This window comes from Chelonia mydas, chromosome 1, assembly GCF_015237465.2.
Source record: "Chelonia mydas isolate rCheMyd1 chromosome 1, rCheMyd1.pri.v2, whole genome shotgun sequence".
NCBI classification, from domain to species: Eukaryota; Metazoa; Chordata; order Testudines; family Cheloniidae; genus Chelonia; species Chelonia mydas.
The window spans coordinates 216,678,050-216,696,571 of record NC_057849.1 but is presented as its reverse complement, the minus strand read 5'-3'; the positions used below and the strand labels follow the sequence as shown (position 1 = coordinate 216,696,571).

Here is an 18,522-nt window from a genome sequence, read left to right as displayed (position 1 = left end):
CTCACCCCACGTAAATCACTGGCTTGAAGGCTACAAGCAACAGGTTTGATAACAGGCTCTCCAAGTGCTGATTATAACCTCCATACATTCCTACATTTGGTTATTCCCAGCCTCCCTTCCCCATTTGCTGCCTTTGCTCTCACACCCTAGACTGTGAGGAGAGGGGTCTGTTTGGCTAGAGAATTTCTTCTCCTAGTTCTGCTGCCCCTGCAGTGACCTCTCAGGGTGTGAGCAGCGCAGCGGATGAGACACTGTTTAGGGCTTGCTCCTTCCCTGCTGCCCACTCAGCACAGCTTGGAACCACCGCAGCTGCTACTACCCTGCAAGTGTAATAGCCTGGTGGGTCACTTATGGTGATTGAAGTGGCAGGCAAAAAGAGGCTGTATTTCCTCTCCCTCAGGGAACCTGGGTGAAACAGCAGAGCTACCTTCTCCTGCTCAGGCTTCAAAGCCCATTCAGCTCTTGTGGGTGCCCTTACAGAAGTTTTGTCCATGCACTTTCTTGAGCCAGGAGTGAGGAGGCTGCCTGCAAATGCAAGTGTCATTCTTGTCCTGCTCCCCAGCTTGGGCAGCCCTGCAGGGAGGGGATGGAGCAGGCAACCTCTCTGAGAGCAGAGCGTTCTCTCCTCAGCTGGGGCTGGGATGCAGGGGAGGGCATGGCATGCAACTGTGATGTCTTTTATTTTCTGTGTATTGCACCTTATATTTCTAAGCAACTCTCCCTGGGCCTGATTCTGTCTTGTGCTGCAGCCCCTTTACGCTGCTCCAGTGGCATAAAGAGGTTGTAAATTACCCCTAAGGAATAGCCCCTGTGTAAGGGAGTTCCCCAATCCATTTAGAGCTGCTTGAGTGGCCCTACACCGGCCCTCCTCCTGGTGTAGAGGGGTGCATTGGGGGCAAGCAAAGGCCAGGAAGAGATGTTTGAAGTGGAGGGAGGGAGAATGGCTGGAGCAATCTGCACTCTGGCTCTTCTCTGCTTCCCCCAGCCCATAGGAGGCATAAGAAGTAGAGCATAATTTTGAGCAGTCATCAGGCTGCTCTAATTTATATTGGATGGGGAGGGCGGGGTCCTGAAAAGACCTAGACTATGGATGGCAAAAGGTAGCTTAAAGCTTCCTCTATGTTCCCACAAATAGACATGCCTGCGCAGAATGCAGGCCCAGGGCAGTGCTACAATAGTACAAATAAATAATAAAAATGACAGAACAAGGGAACCCCTGCAGAGTTCAGAACCATTTTGTTCCCAGAGCTCAGTGCACTCAGTCCCCCGTCCCCCCACCACACACACTCTCTGTGATCTCCTATGGAGACTTGACTTTTGTTCTTTCTCATTTTGTCATCCCCTGAGGCTAGGATTCTGCCACCCTCACTCATGATGAGTAGTAGTACTGTACTCACTCATGCATGTAGTATCAATGGTCTAACAAAGGTAGTAAGTCTCACCAGGACCCTGACAAATTTCTTAAGCCTCATCAGAGCCCCCAGGAAACCTTAGGAAGGTTATCCTAGCCCAATCTGCCAACCTAATATTCCTAGTTCAACATTTAATAATGATTCTAAATTTGACTGTAAAGTTCAGAAATTCAGCCCTGTGCCCTACTGTTTGGCTAAATGAATCCTGTAAACTTAATCTGAATTGTCTTCTAGTTTCCATTTACTAGCTAGTATCTTGCAGAAACATGTTAGAAGTTGATAACTATGAAAAACACCTTTTTAAAAAACAAAAGCAAACCATCTAATGTATGGTTTCAGAGTAGCAGCCATGTTAGTCTGTATTCGCAAAAAAAAAAAGGAGTACTTGTGGCACCTTAGAGACTAACAAATTTATTTGAGCATACGCTTTCGTGAGCTACAGCTCACTTCATCGGATGCATCTAATTTATAAGCAGTTTGATTGTTCAATTGTGGAAAAATTCTCCATCCTCCATTGATTATTAGAACATTCACATTTGATAGGGTTAAAAAAATTAAGAGATAAATTATGCATCAAGGCCAAATCCATGCACTAGCTGATGTAGGTGAGGCAGAAATTTCCCCTGTGGGCAAGTTATTCCATAATTGTTTCTTGCATCTTCCTCTGAAGCATCTGATACTGGGCGAGGTGAATCAAGTATGGGAATTCTATGTTCCTATTAGCCTGTGATGAACTCCATGTCCACCAGGAGCATGTGTTGTGGGGGAGAAGAAATGGGCATTGTATTCATGTGTTTTCCTATTTAAAACAAAGGCATTCACCCTCTAAACCAGGGGTGGGCAAACTTTTTGGCCCGAGGGCCACATCTGGGTATGGAAATTGTATGGCGAGTCATGAATGCTCATGAAATTGGGGGTTGAGGTGTGGGAGGGGGTGAGGGCTCTGGCTGGGGGTGCAGGCTCTGGGGTGGGGCTGGGGATGAGGCATTGGGGGTGCAGGGGGGTGGCTCAAGAGTGCAGGTTCCAGGCAGTACTTACCTCAAGCAGCTCCTGGAAGCAGCAGCATGTCCCCTCTCCGGCTCCTATGCAGAGGCGTGGCCAGACAGCTCTGTGCTTTGCCCCGTCCACAGGTGCCACCCCCGCAGCTCTCATTGGCCATGGTTCCTGGCCAATGGGAGCTGCGGGGGCACACTTGGCTGCCCCTACGTGTAGGAGCCAGAGGGGGGACATGCCCCTGCTTCCGGGAGCCGTGTGGAGACACAGCACGTACGGAGCAGGGCCAACCCCTGACCCTGCTCCCCGGCGGGAGCTTGAGGGCCGGATTAAAACTTCTGAAGGGCTGGATGCGGCCCCCGGGCCATAGTTTGCCTACCCCTGCTCTAAATAAAAAGATTCTCTCATAATCGGCATTAAGAAGGCAAACAGAATAACTGGACAAACAATCTTATATTAAGTGTGTTTTGTTGAGGGAAAACTATACTTTGTTCCTGCAATATGTACAGAGTAAATAGATGTGCAGTGTCCATCTTGAAGTAAGCGTGTGTCGGGGAGTGTTAAGGATCTTCTTCCCCAGGAAATGTTTGCAAAGCACCTGTTCTCTGGTTCCATATAGTCCACTGAAAAGCCCAACATTCTGCTGTTTAGTGGTATTTCTATGAAACCCAGGGATAAATTATCTCTAGCAGGGCAGACCAAGCAGTATCCAGACAGAGGGTGAATGCCTTTATCAGAAGCAGAAAATCATCCCAGCCTTCACCTCCATTTGGTGGTGGAATAAAGGGCTCCCACAACACCTTAAACTACACATTTGGCACATTGCGAGTGGGGTATTTAAGTCCCAAACACAGGGTTTATTGTATTTAGTAGTGAGCCCACGAAACCTGATGTACCATATTTCCCTCATTCGCTGGTATACTGAGAATATGCCACATGGGATCTTCACAAGCCCTTTTCCCAACAGGAATTGGAGGCACTTAGGCCTGATTCCTCTCTCGCTTACACTACTGTAAATCAGGAGGAACTCCAAGACTTACCCTGGGGTTAGTTAGAAGAGAATTAGGGCTTTTGTCCCAGATCTCACGGCTTTCCTCCTCTCCTGAACCTTGTTCTGCTTCCTTCATCTGACCCCACATGAGGGCGACCAGCTGTCTCGATTTTATAGGGACAGTCCCAGTATTTGGGATTTTGCCTTATATCGGCGCCTATCCCCCGGGGGGAGGGGGGTCGGATTTTTCACACTTGCTGCCTGGTCCCCCTACCCCGGGTAGATCTGAGAGTGCATCTTTTAGCCCGGAGTCGCTGGGCCTGGTTCGCCCTTGTGCAGTCGGGTGCCCGCTCAGACGGGCAGGGGGGTGACTGAGCAGACAGGGCGCGCACTGCTGGGTGGGGGGGGGGCGGGGGGTGATGGAGAATCGGGCCCGTGCTGAAATATTAGAGGAGCGTCCCAGCTCTAAGGTGCTTTGCCTCTTTAAGACGCTCCTGCCCAGGCTGCATACACGTGGCCTCAGAGGGGAGGGGAAGGGGGCTCCGGGAACCATCGCATCCCTGCCCGGGGGGTGCCCGCGCCCTGCGCCCGCTGAGTGTGGCCAGCGCTCCCGGCGCTGTAGTTGTTGGGGTTGCAGGAGGTCCGCGCCGGGGTAAGTGGGGGGGCAGGTAGCAGGGTGGAGGGGCAGCAGCCGGGTTAACCCAGAGGTGGCCGGAGGAGAGTAGAGGCTGCTGTGCGGCCATCTTACCCAGCAGCGACTGAAGTTTCTTATCAGTTCATCAGGGGGGAGGGCGGAAAGATTGAAAGGGGTGAATAAACCTGAAGGAAGGCAAGTGTGATGAGCAGCTCACGGCAAGGGCTGCTGAGACCGGCTGTGCGGTGCCCACTCCTGCTTCAGCGACACCCCCTCCCCCCCCCCCGCCGTGCTCTGCTCCACTCTCCCCGCTTCCCTGGGCTAGACTGAGTATCCTTGCTGTCCCCTCTGCCTGCCCGCCCCAGCACCCCAACCCCAACTTAGAGCAGAACTCTGCAGCCTTGAGTGAGCTCCCTGCTCTCCAGCATTACAGGAGTCCCCCTTGCTCTCCCTTATCCCGTGTCCCCTCTGTTCTGCTCCTTCAGACCAGTGCTGCAAATACAGGCTCTTCCCAGCTTTCCCCCCTCTTCACCCCCCACCCTCTGCTCCCCAGCTCCAGCCTGCCCTTCAGGCAGTAAAAAGGTTCCCTTGGTTTTCCAGCTTCCCCCTGTGATCTGCTCCCAAACCCAGCTACCCTGGCTTGTCTTGGAGCATTATAAGCGTTCTCCACCTTTCATCTCTACTCCCCTCAGAATGGCTTCAGCCTTATAACACTTCATCCTCTTGTATTTTTCTTCATACTTTGAATATTGTGCCAACAGTAAGTGAGATGTTAGTTGGCAGTTCTTATGTATACAGCTAACTGGAGATCTCACTTTCTATCTGTCTAATGTTCCTTTGAGGATACAGCGCCTGTTTCCATACAGTGCTAGTAACCTTCTGATGCTTTAGATATATATTTCTATGATAAAAGTCTAGAAAGAATCCTTAAATCTGACTGGCTTTGAAAAGCCAAAGGGTGTCGATATCCTGGCAGTACCTCAGCACCATTTGGTAGTGGCTGACTTCAAAAGACCATTAAAAACTGACATTCGTTGATGTCTTAGTAGAAACATTTTAAATATTAAGGACCACAAGGCTCTGTTAGAAGTTAAAGGCTATGTGAGAAGCTAGCTTCTCCTCTCCGTCTGCAGGGTTTTACACGCTCAGCTTTCCGCATGTCCAGATAAAAGTATTAAGTCTTCTCATTTGCACTGATGTGACTCTACTAACTTCAGTGGAGTCACACATCTGGCATGAACATTAGCCCCACACCCTTTTTAAGGGGTAGGCTCTCATTTATCCTGATGTGAATCCAGAGCAATTCTATTGGTGCTATGCCTGTAGGGTTTGGAGGGGGGCTGGGAGAGAAAGAGGAGAGAATGTTTTGTTTCCCCCCCCTCTCCCCCCACACACATGCTTATAGGGTACCATGATGATACAGTATAAAAATATAGATTTAGACTAAATTTAGGTAGGGGTACATTGAGAGAGGAGCAAGTACTTCCCTTTAACATCAGTGACTGCTTCATCCGAAATTTATTTTTTAAAGGGACACTGCCAACATGTTCTTAGAATTTTTTTAAAAAAATTCTATGTTCTTTTAAATAACTAATTTTAAGCTTCTGTTAAATAACCAGTTGTTGTTCAATTAAAAGAAATGTCCTTTATAAAAGTTTTTCTGTTTCCTTGCGGATGCAAGGGAGAAACCGACTCAGGTCCTGATCCTGCAAATGTATCTGTTCAGGTCAGTCTCTGCATGTGTGCAGAGAAAGTTGCAGGATTAGATTCTAAATAACTGGCCATTCAAGAGAACAGTGATTTCGACAATGCATGGAGTGCTGTCAAGTGAACAAATGGGGGGAGGGGTGTTAAAATGCTGATTTTTGCTACCTTTTCAGTTAGAGCCATTTTATGTGTTGCTTGGAATTATAGAAGGTAGACAATGTTCAGGCTGAAAAGTGACTTTCAAATTGATGGTGCCTCTTTGAATTAAGAAAATAAGGTAATTTTACCATAAAAGAAGGTTGGTTTCCTCTGCTAACTATTTTCCCCCACTCTGATATCCTATAAATTAAGCTTGTTGATGGCAGTTAAATGTTTCTGGTATTCTCAAATCTATAGCTCTAGGACAGACTACAGGTGTGTTTGATATCAACTTGATACTTGTGTGTTCCTGGCCAAAGCAATCAATTGGATGTCAGTGGCAGAACACTAATAAAATCCTGATAAAGTACTTCTTAGTTTTCCACTATATGTTGCAATGTAATTATCAGATGTTTCTCAATATTGGGAGAATTTGCATCAGCAGTGTTGCAGGAGCACAGGAATAACAAAAAGGGATGAGGGATAAGCACAGAGGGACCCTGTATAGCACTCCTAAGGGTGGTGTGCAAGCAATGGGTGGCAGGTTCAGCCAGCTGTGCTTGCCTGCTTCCTGTGACCTTCTGTTGCCTCAGGAAATTCCTTCCCCAGCCCGTTTGCAGTGAAATCAGAATGATTTAAAATAAAATAACTGAGTGTAAAAAAGATTGTGGCTGGTATGACTTGCTGTAAATGAATCTTGTTTTGTTAAGAACAGTAAATGCTGTTTCTGAGGCTCCATGGGTTAAAATTAGAGCTGTGTGTCTGGGCTGTCTGCAGAGAAAATGAGTGATTTATCAAAACCATTTTAAATATTAGCTGTCCCTCTGTGCCAATTTAAGGTGAAATACCTCCCAAAAAGGCTGCATGGACCCCTCCATATTACTTTAGCTCCTCCTTTCTGACTCAGCAAATTACTTAAACCCATGCTTCATTTTAAGCATGTGAATAGGCCCATTGAATTCGTTGGGGCAAGTCACTTGCTTAAAGTTAAGCATGTGCTCAAGTATTTTGTTTGCTGAATTGGGGCCTTACAAGCCAATGCAGTTTGGGGGTGAATTTCACCCTTATGGAACAAGGTATGATCTGACAGTGTGTTCAAACTTAAGATGCATATATCTCAGCTATTGTACAGAAACTTCTGGAGTGATAGGAAGGAAGTTGAAGGTACAGTACAAAACCCATGTCTCCAATGTGCTTTTTAAAAAAAATCTTTTCTGTAACCCACAGGCTCTTCATTTTAAGGTTACATTTTCAAAAAGATGTATTCATCTGGCCTGTGGAAAAGTGGCAATTGTATGTAAAATTTTTGACAGGTGGCATTTAGTAATAAACTATTGTTTGCCCAATAGAGAGCTCAGTGGGCCTGCGAGTAAAATTTTAATTTTGTCATCATTGGTGTTCCAGGTGGATACTTTGATTTATGGAGTTATGCAAATGAAAAGTGGTGTCATTCTGTTTTCTATTTACTGCTCCTTTAAACATAGAGGAGTGTCTCCTTTCTACCCTGTCCTTGCCAGTGCCTACTGCAAGGGCTGCTATAAAGCAGCTGCCATTTTGTATTTAATTTCAGGTATACAGTGTTACAGAGTGAGTCTCTGTCTCTCTCCAGCTGATTTCATATTTGTTCTTTCTTTTATCATTGTTGTTTTCCTTAATCTGAAATAAAATGGATCTTGCTAGAGAAATACATCTGTGCTTTGTTTGTGGGAATCCATAACTGGCACCCAGATTTAGTTGATCAGTTCATGGTAGAGCTGTGCAAAACATTTGCACTGAACCCATTCAAGGCAGGCATGGATTTGGGGTTTGCCACACTTGTGAACCTCAGCCCATAAATTACATGAGGTTCCTTAAGGTGTTGATAGAAACGTCTCCCCATAAAGAGCCCTGCACCGTCCCACCCTTTGACTCCAGCCTTGCCTGTTTGTCTTGCACCATCATGGCTAGAAAGGGCAGCTGGGCTTGTGGAATAAAGTTGAAGGAGGGAAAAAGCAACGAAAAACTGGGACACACAAACCAAGTCCTCTCCCTCCATTCCTGTCTGTTCCTTCCTCCCCACACTCATCCACCTAAACCTGCCCTTTTCAAACAAGAAACTAAACTTGGAATGAGACTAGATGTAACCTGCAGTTCATCTTCCAATAAGGAGACCCTACAGAGCTCTCCTGTCAATTCCCCTCAGTGCTGCAGCCGAGATGCGTGGGGAAGAGCCATTTCTGTTTGAAGTCCTGCTTGCTAGCACTTTACTTCAAAAGACAAACTGATGCTTTCCAGCCTAGGCCCCCCACTAGACAATCTGTTGGGCTCTTAAGGGTAGTCTTATGTAGGAAGCTGAACTAGGAGCTGTATTAAGGCTCTGAATTGAGTTTCTTGATTGAAAAGGGCAAATTTAGGGGGCGGATGAGAAGGGGGAGGCAGCAAGGAAAGGCTTGTGTGAAAGATGAGTGGTAGTTTTAAAGTGCTTTTTTCCCTTTTCTACCTCTATTCCTATAAGTCCAGCCCTCTCATGATGTGCTGGAGAGAGCTCTGGGGTGAGGAGGTAGGGAGGGAAGACTTGCAAGAGCCTCTTTCTAATACTCCACCATCAGAAGGAAGGGAAGATTGGGTGATTTCCCCACTTCCAGTGGAATCACCCCATTTCTGGACATGACTAGATCTTCCCTGCCAAAGGGGGCTTAACACTGATTCTGAAGAGCCAGTGTTTTGCCTTTGAATGCATCGAATGTCAGGTAGTTGGTGTTTTTAAAAAAAGATGTCCCAGTGGAGCATGTTGCCTGGATTTCCCTTGCAACATGTGCTCTTGTTCTTCACATACACGATGGTGCTGTTCGGTGGTGGTAACCATTTCCAGCAAAGTGCCCTGAATAGGCAGTTGTTTTGGGTTGTTTTCCAGGTGGTGTTGCCTCACTTCTTAGTTCTGCTTTTGAGATAGTGTTTGGGTGAAACTCAGGCTTCACTGACATCAGTGGAGTCAGGCTATCATCCTTTGTGTTTAAATGGGAAAAGAAATCGATTCCTCAGGCCCACATCTCTGCCCCAATACAGCACAGGCTAATAAGGGGACATTTTTGTGGGATCCTTTTTTAAGCATATTTGCAACTTATCTCTGCAGCTGCCTTTTCTGGCCCTTTTCAACTTGCTTTAAGCCCCATTGTTGTTCTTATATAAACAGCTATATTTACTCCCGGGGGAATTCTGCGCCACTGCACAATGCAGAATTTTGCAGAAATTAACGTGCATGCAGAATTTCCTTTCCCCCACAGAAATGGGCTGCAGTGTTCCTGGCTGCTACTAGGGGCCACTGAACCTGGCAGAGCCCAGCTTGCACACAGATGTCACCGCCCGGGAGAAGGGGAGGGAGCTAGAGGGTTCCTGTCAGCTGCAGTTCCCCGCATGCCCTGAGGGAAGGAGAGAGCAGCGCACAGGAAACTCTGTGCAAGCGTGGGACTGAGCATCAGGCTGTTTCTCTCTCTGGATCCCTGGGCTCAGGGGGGAGAGGGTCTGGGCTGGGGGGGGCAGGGCATAGCTGAGTTCTGGCGGGGAGGGGATGCAGGTATCTGGGCAAGGGGGAGCCCCGCAGCTGGGCTCTGGGGGGGGAGGGGCTGCAGGTATCTGGGCCGGGGGGGTACCTGCAGCTCGGCTCTTGCGGGGAGGGGTTGTGGGTGTCTGGCCCCCCTGGCTGGAATTGGGGTAGGGGGGAGAAGATGAGGGGGCGGAGGAAACAGGAACTGGGTTGTCATGGGGGTTTCTTTAACTCTCTATTCCTGGGGGAATTTTAATGTGTGTCTGTATTGTTACAGACATACTTGCTGAAAGGTATTTTCAAATAAATTATCAAAATAAATGAAACTGCCATTATTATGTAGTGTTATTTTGACAAATAAAATTTGCAGAATTTTAAAATATTGTGTGCAGAATTTTAAATGTTTGGGTGCAGAATTTTTATTTTTTTGTAGCAGAATACCCCCAGGAATACATATTGCAATAGCATCTAGAGGCCTTAGCAAGGTCAGGGCCCAGTTGTGCTCGGCACTATATAAATAGAGTTATTGTCCCTGCATTAAGGCTCCTGGTTCAATTTCTTGAATGTCAGGGGCATAGTATTTTAATAAAACAGAAAATGCTGGAAAATGGGTTAAAATGATATTATGAGAAACATACAAGAAAGGTCTCCATCCTATTTCCTTTCAAATGATATAAAATAATGGACCTAGGGATGGAGATTTGTATTTTTTGTGATGACGTCCCCATTATACACCATTGGGTGTTAGAGCTTTCCTGGTAATGTTACAGCCATGCACCATCAGTCAATCAGAACAAGGCTTTGGAAAATCAAATGTACTCAGCCAGGCTCCACTTAGACTTACAGCAAGCAGAAGGGTATAAACAAAGGGAAAGCACCGTTGAGTACTGCTCTACAGGAATATGTGTTTGCTACATGAAAAATTACAGTGTGATTAGGGAAAGATAGCTTTTCTTTTCAATCAGTGGAGAGATACTGACTAAACAAACTCCATTAAAAAGACAAGCTCTTTTTAAAGAGTTTGCAGTGGAGTCTCTTAATAAAAATTGGATTTGACTTTCTCCCTTTTGCCATGCCACCTATTTTGCCCCGTGGGGGAAGGAGTATAGTCTGCTGGTTAGCAGAGGTGTGGGATTTAGGACTCACAGGTTCTTTCTCTCCCTCTGCCACTAACTCAATGTCAAGCCACTTAACTACTTTGTGACTCAGTTTGCCCATCTGTAAAATGAATTGCAATACTTCACAAGTGTTCTTCAAAGCTTAATTAGTCAAGGTTTTTGAAAAGCTTAGAGAGCCACACATGAAAGACAATACAGGTTAGAGTGTTTTGATATTTACTATTAGTGTTATACCAACCCAGACTGTTCTCTGTAATAATCCAGCAACCAGTTTCTATTATAAAGGGTGTAAACATTTTGTTTTTATTTCTTCTTGACATGAAGCACTTCATATTTGTTGCATTTATGATTCTTAATGGTTAGAGGTACGTAAAGTCTTAACTGGGATGTTTGCTTTTGGGGATTTATAAAACCTAACAGTCTATAAGGTAATTAAAAAACCAAAATTGCAAGTTTTACAGCAACTGTAAAGCATGCAGCTTCCTCAAACAGAATATGGTGCTCTCTATATGTAGTACTATAATGTCCTACCTTGAGTATTTGTTGGTTTAAGGGATCAGCTGGCAGAAAGCTGTATAAATAACTATTGATTGTTTTCTGGTGATCTGAAAGAGGGAACACTTTTTTCCCCACTCTGATTTATGTTAAATGTGAAATTAATGCCACTCTGTGCACTAATAAAAACAACACAATTCTGCATATATTAACAGTTTGGCCCAGTGCATATACCTATGTGTTTTGACCTGTTTGTATTCCTGCCTCATGAGTATTCATTATTTGCCCCAATGCAGTTCTATATGTTGTTTCAAAATCTCTTTTTAAAAAGAAAAAATAAAAATTTTATACTGCAAAATATTAGAAAAAGAATTCTTTGTTCACTTTTAAATTTGACAATAACATCAGGGTAGTCACACAGAATCAGTAGTGATCAATGGACAGAGAATCACAAGATATATTTGTGATAAGAAGCAAAATCTAATCCCAAATGTTTGGGGTTTTTTTTAATTTAAAAGGAAATCTGTATTATCTCAGCAAACTGACCTCTCTATACTGCAGTATCTCAGCTGCCAATGTAACTTCTTTGACTCGTTTGATTATACTTGTTTAATCTCCCATGCACTGTCTAGTCGGTATACAGTTTCAACTTCTGATAAAAGCCAGTAGTCCAACTACTGGCCATCTTTGAATGACCTCATCCAGGAATTAACCTTTTGGCTAATTATCACTGCCTGGGCTTGGGCCTTAAATCTTGGTATAATAGAATCCCATTCTTGCTTTGCTAAACATGGTTGAAAGGTAAATTTTCTAACTGAGCTTCCTTTGGAAAGGTAAATCGAGCGGCTTTTGTAGTAGGCTGCCTGTTTTATTTCAGATTCTTATAACTGCTCATCCTCTCATACAGTCAGGAACGCATGCAACTCTTAATTCACAGATGGGGATATTTTGCACTGTCTCTTTACCCTTTAAAACCTGTGATTTCACCATTGAAGAACTGCTGATCAAAAATACCGAAATCTTCACATCATTCCAAATGTTCTACAATGTGTAATACGTTTGAAATTACAAATCATGGCACAGAGTTGTCTGTCAGTTAATAAACTCATTGCTCTGAGGACAATTTTCTTATGACCTAGGCATGGTATTGGATATGAGTTAATATCTCTAATTGATTTCATAATTTTGTAATACTTGAGTTTTTCTAGATTTTTAAAGCGTGATTCTGTTCTGACAAGTGACTATGTAAAAATAGCATCTTGTTACCAAACAGACCTGCTGCTCCCCATGTGTGTTCAGAGGCACATCTCCTCATTTTAGTGACTAAAGTACATTTTTTTTACTCCTTTTCACACCCATTCACCTTCCAGAGCCAGCCCAATTCAGGGAGAGCGAGCTGGATTCTGTGATCTTTCATATATCAAATAAATGGTTTACTAAATTCCAGGTTAAAGTTTAATCACTTACACCAGTGAAAATCCATGCCAATAGGATTGGTTTGCCTGGTGTCTCTAAGATGTACGCTTAAAATAGAGCTTGCTAAATTTGTGTTATTTCCCAGAGCAGGGAATGAAGAGATTTATTTCTCCCAGAGACTCAAAGAGGACCCTTTAATTATCCCTTGATCCTTTGGATAGTCTGCATATAGAAATCTACAGATAAGGAGACTTGATTTATTTTTATCTTCTAGATTTTCATTTACATGTGCTTAATTAAAATGTAAGTGCTGTATTGCTCGTAAAGAGCTGTTGTTTTTTTTAAATCTAGTTTAGGGTCAGCAAAGAATCTGACGAAGGCTGATTAGTGTTACAAGTCAGTAGGTGAACAATAGCAAAAAAATTGAAAGAAGTGACTGGGACACTAGACGGGGAGGTGGTGGGCCTTATCCACATGCTCAGGATCTAAATATCAGCATATTTGGGGTTGGGAAGAAATTTTCCTCTGGGTTAGATTGGCAGAGACCTGGGTTTTCCTCTTCCTCTGCAGCCTGTGGCATGGGTCACTTGCAGGTTAAACTAGTGTAAATGGTGGAGTCTCTGTAGCTTGAAGTCTTTAAATCATGATTTGAGGACTTCAGTAACTCAGCCAGAAGTTAAGGTTCTATTACAGGAGTGGGTGGGTGAGGTTCTGCGGCCTGCAATGTGCAGGAGGTCAGACTGTATGATCATGATGGTCCCTTCTGGCCTTAAAGTCTATGAGACTATTTTAAATCTCATTGTTAATATGGTTTAAAGCTCTGTGATCTTAAACTACCAAGTGCAAATGCATGACACTGTATGTCCCAAAATGAATAGTTACGAGCTTTCTTCTATATTTGACCCAAGACCCAAATTCCTGACACTTCTCTTAGAATGGGTCATGAAGCAAAACAAAAATAATGGAGAACGGAATTTCAAAAGATTTGAGGATCATTTCATTCACGTAGTTAAAGTATTATCCCTATCCTCTGTTTGCCAGAAGTTGAGAATGGGCAACAGGGGATGGATCACTTGCTGATTACGTGTTCTGTTCATTCCCTCTGGGGCACCTGGAACTGTCCACTGTTGGAAGACAAGATTCTGGGCTAGATGGACCTTTGGTCTAACCCGGTATGGCCATTCTTATGTTATGTTCTAAGATCTTACATATGGAAAAGCTTTTGTCATCAAGATTCACTGGCAGCAGAACTGCATTTGCCAGATTTTCCTCATGCCAGTTTTACACCTGTGTAACTCCATTGACTTCAATGGATTTGATCCTGATTCTGACTGAAGTGAGAGGAGAATCAGGCCCATCATTTTGAGGCAAGGCTACCCTTATAATAAAACATCTCAATGAGGCTCTGTAAAACCTGTTTAAATAATTAGGCCGTTGTGGGTTTATGTCCCAAAAACTAAGAGTAAAAGGGCATAAAACTGATTTGAAAGTTACTTTTCTTCCATTGTAGGATCCCTTACTTAAGTCATTAGATGTGCTTTCTTGGTAGCCAGTCTGTGCTACTGGAAATGCCATTAAGCATGAGCCTGGCCTCTTTCAGAAACAGTTGCAAGAACCACCTCTTTGCCCAGTGTGCCCCAAGAATTGAGCAAAGCACTTAAGCATTTATTTAACTTTAAGCACACTTGCTGAAGTGCTCTGTTGGATCCAGGCCCACATCTTGTCTAACTGACTTGCAAAACTACATGCATCAAGAAAGCAGGGTGTTTGGTCTCTCTCACTGAGACCTTGAAAATGAGAGGAAGAGTCAGAGCATGCTAAATTCTACCCTCATTTAACAGCAGCAGACAGCAGAATTTGGCTCAGTAAAAAATTGCTTTGCGGTGTCACAAAATGGCCCCAAAATATGCTGCTATCTTTCTTTTCAAACCCTTGAACACCTTCCCCCATTACCATAACGTTTCCCAACACCCCACAGATACTGTCTATCAGTATTCCATGCTATAGGTGAACTTGCCTTTTCCCTTATTCAGCCCAGACTAGGATCATTCCAGATAGTATGAACCCAGCTGTGCATGAAGTACAGGAATGAGACAGTGTCATATTCTCGGTGGGTCTGCACTTTCATGAGAGCTTTATTTTACTTCTCTAAATGTCCTCGTGAAGATTTGTCTTCTGGCCAGGAGACATTAACTGAGATCTGTAAGAACAGGGAACAAATCTGAGTGACTATGCAAATGAGGTGATCTTAATGTGGGAGTGACTACGTTAATAATTGTGTTAAGGCTTTGAGTGTGCCTGAATATCTGAACTAGATGTGTCCAGAAGTCTGAGCAGATGTAGAGCGAGCCAACTGACCAGACTGTTAATAAGGACTCTGGTTGCTCTCTAAACAACTACCCTCTTAAGAGCTTCACCAGAAGTTACTTCTTCAGGGCTGTTTACACGGTGCTGTAGGTTGGCATCAACAGTTCAGACTATTCTTCAATAAATATGGATTACACACTCTGCTCCTCCTGCTACATTGTAAAAAGAGCAGACCAAGGCCATCTCCTTTTTGGTGCAAAGGTCTGAATGTAGCACCACTTCTGCAGGGTCTGATTTAGGGGCAGGCGACGGAGGCGGCTGCTTGGGATGCCAGGCTTGCGGGGGTGCCAGGCTCGGGGTGCTGTTTTTGTTGTTAGCAACAAAAGGGAAAATAGAATGTTTGAAATGAAATGTTTCAGGTATTCCATATGTGGATTCATTTTTCACTCCTAGAATGCTCTGAAGCTTTGTAGAATCTTATGGAACCTTCCAGACTTTCTGAGAACTACGTTTTCCTCGAATCTCCTAGACTGTTGTCAACCATGCTCTCGTGGGTATACGAGGGGTGGGAAGTTGGTTCTAAGGGTAGAGATGAGGTGATGGGAAACTTGGAAGAAAAATTCAAAAGGGAGTTTTTTTTGTTCCCTCGTTGACACTGCTCAAGTGTCCATCAAAAAAAGGTTTGGACAAATGAAGCACCACAAGAAGACCTGGAGGTATTTGTATGACCTGAGTAAGTTGCAGACAGGAAAACACTCTTGAACAATTTTACAGACCTTCACCGGACGCTGACACATGGGGAATGTTCGGATGTCAGTGATAAAGACCTCTATGTCGAATTGGACAACATTCGTCACATTTTGCGACACGGGAAGCACTCTCCACTCCAAGTATTTCAGTTCATTCATGATGCAGAACTGAAAGACACTTTTTCTAATGTGTGGAGAGCTTTGAGGATTCAGTTCATACTGCTGGTCCCAGTCGCGAATGGTGAGTTCAGCTTTTCGAAGCTCAGGCTTATTAAAACATATCTTTGATTGATGATGGCCAACGAGAGACTCACATTATTGCTATTTTATCTCTTGAAAATGCCACTGGCCAGTCTTTGGATCTCTCTTATGCTGTGCTTCAGTTTGCAAGGGCAAAGGCAAGAAAAGCAACCTTTTGAACTAAAGACTGACACTTACTGTAACACTATTTAATACTGGGCCGCCCAATGTTAGTGCACAGTTCAATTTCTTGATGTTAATACATTTCAGTTATTCTTAATTTAAAAAGTTTCTATAAGCTTAGAGGGGGAAAAATTATTTGCTTATATATGCCATGAATAAATACAGATTTACAGATTCTAGCGTGCAAATTTATCGTCTTATATGACAGGGACAAATCATGCACGCAAATCATGCATCAAAGTCGTGAACTGGGCTACAAATGCAATAAAAAATAAGGTATTCAAAAATTTAATGGCGGAAGGGTGCCATTTGTTCTAGGGTCAGCCCCTTCTACTGGCTCAGGACTTGTCTCCTGATTTGTCGCCCGCTAGTAAATAGAACTTCCCAACTGCATACCACCTGCCCTAGAGTTACTGACAGAGCTGTTAGCTTCGCTCCAGAAAATAAAACTTCCTTGTTAGCGGATGACAGATGATCCAGAAATCTGGTTGGAATTTTTGGACTCTTTGTTTTTAAAGTACTCTAATTTTTCAAAAACATTCTAAATGCAAATTTTTGGAAATACAGAAGATTTAAACTGTAACTTGAAGTCTTTAAATCATGATTTGAGGACTTCAATAACTCAGCCAGAGGTTAGGGGTCTATTACAGGAGTGGGTGGGTGAGGTTCTATGGCCTGCAATGTGAAGGAAGTCAGACTAGATGATCATGATGGTCCCTTTTGGCCTTAAAGTCTATGAGTCCTGAATGATTCTTAACAAAAGTTCAAGTCTTCTTTAGAATTATTCCTATTGTGACTATTTGGTTTTGCGGTAGGAAAGCTTTTTTTAGAGATAATAGTGCTGGAAACAAGTCAAGAAATTAAATTTAGTTTTTGGAAACAAATCCAAACATATTTGTGTGGAATTACCTTTTATTTAATGTCCTTGCGAAAATCCTTCACGGTCTTAGAGCGAACTCGTGACTGTCACTTGGAAAAACTTCAGTTCTTTCATTTTTGCTGTGAACATGTCTATAAGTTTTGTATTTCCTTTTGACTAATTAATATTAAAATCTTATATTATGGTCTTGTCTACGCTGCCGCTGGGACTACATTAGCAAGAACCAGTTTTTAAATTGATCTCCCTAGTCTCTAGTGTTTTGTAAAAATGGTTCAGGCCTTATCTGTGTTGGACAAAGAAATCACGTTGGCACCTGCGAAACAAGATTCACCCCTCAAATCCACTTCTTATTCTGACATTAATCTGCACTGCTGGCCTTTATGCAGAGCTCACAGCAATGCTGAAACACACATTGCCAGCCCAATCTCCATTTTGTTTTCAGTCTCTGAACCAGAACTTACTGTGACGTTGCACTCCATATGTTGCATTCACATATGAATGTGAATATGATATAACTGAAAAATGCTTTATGCAAAAGGTCTCTTGTAAGGTATCATTACAAAGCTTATAACCTACGAGTGTGTTCATCCTATTTGTTTGCATCTATTATTTCTATGTCTGGAGTTAGGACAGGGGCAGGCAAACTTTTTGGCCTGAGGGCCACATCGGGTTTCTGAAATTCTATGGAGGGCCGGTTAGGGGAGGCTGTGCCTCCCCAAATAGCCAGGCGTGGCGTGGCCCGGCCTGGACCGGGACCCCGCCCCGACTGCTCCCTGCTGCTGCATCCAACCCCCACTCTCCTTCCTTCCTGACTGCCCCCATTCAACCCCCCTTTTCCCCACCCTCTGACCGCCTGACCCCTATCCACACCCCTGCCCCTTGACCACCACCCCAAACTTCCCTGCCCTCTGTCCAACTCCCCCTGCTCCCTGCCCCCTGACCGTGCTGCCTGGAGCACCGGTGGCTGGTGGCGCTACAGCCGCGCCACCCAGAGCACTAGGACAGGCAGCCGCACTGCCCGGCTGGAGCCAGCCACACCACCGCGCAGCAGAAAGCACCGGGTCAGGCTGCGGCTCTGAAGCTGCACTGCCCGGCAAGAGCTCGCAGTCCTGCCGCCCAGAGCATTGCACCGGCGGCGCAGTGAGCTGAGGCTGTGGGGGAGGGGGAATAGCAGGGGAGAGGGCCGGAGCTAGCCTCCTGGGCCAGGTGCTCAGGGGCCTAGCAGGAGGGTCCCGGGGGCTGTAGTTTGCCCACCTCTGAGTTAGGAGAATAAGAAATAAACTTGTATTACTAATGTAAACATATTAAGTGGAAGCCATTAAGGGAATTTCAGAATCAATGAACTGTAAATGGCTCTGTTTACTTGCAAACTTTCCTGTGTACGTATAGGCCAGCCCAGGAAGAATGGAGGCTGGGGTCTCAAAGGAAATGTGACCATGTCACCTGATGATGAAATCCATCTTAACTCTGGTACTTTTCCATTTAGAAGGAGGGGTGGAGACCCAGAGAGACAAAATATTCCCACCTTGTGCCAAAGCTATAAAAGGGGGGTGGAGCACGACAAAGGGCTGCCAGTCATGAGAAAACCCCTAGTTACCACCTAAGATGTCTGCTGGAACTAACCAGGACTGTACCAGGGGAAAAGATTGGGCCCAGACTAGGAAGGAGTCTAGTCTGTGAAAGAAGCTTATTGGAACATCTCTGAGGGTGAGATGTTACCTGTAATCAGTTTCTTA

General features: G+C 44.5%; 1 protein-coding gene across 3 annotated transcripts in view; it reads left to right on the top strand.

Moving 5' to 3' along the window:
* The first annotated feature begins 3,888 nt into the window (after positions 1–3,888).
* Positions 3,889–18,522, top strand: part of TSPAN11 (tetraspanin 11) — a 168,338-nt gene continuing 153,704 nt past the window's right edge. For all 3 annotated transcript variants that reach the window (XM_043526658.1, XM_043526621.1, XM_043526584.1), the window contains exon 1: positions 3,889–4,048. The gene's annotated coding sequence lies outside the window, so the exon portion shown is untranslated. The remainder of the gene's footprint in view (positions 4,049–18,522) is intronic.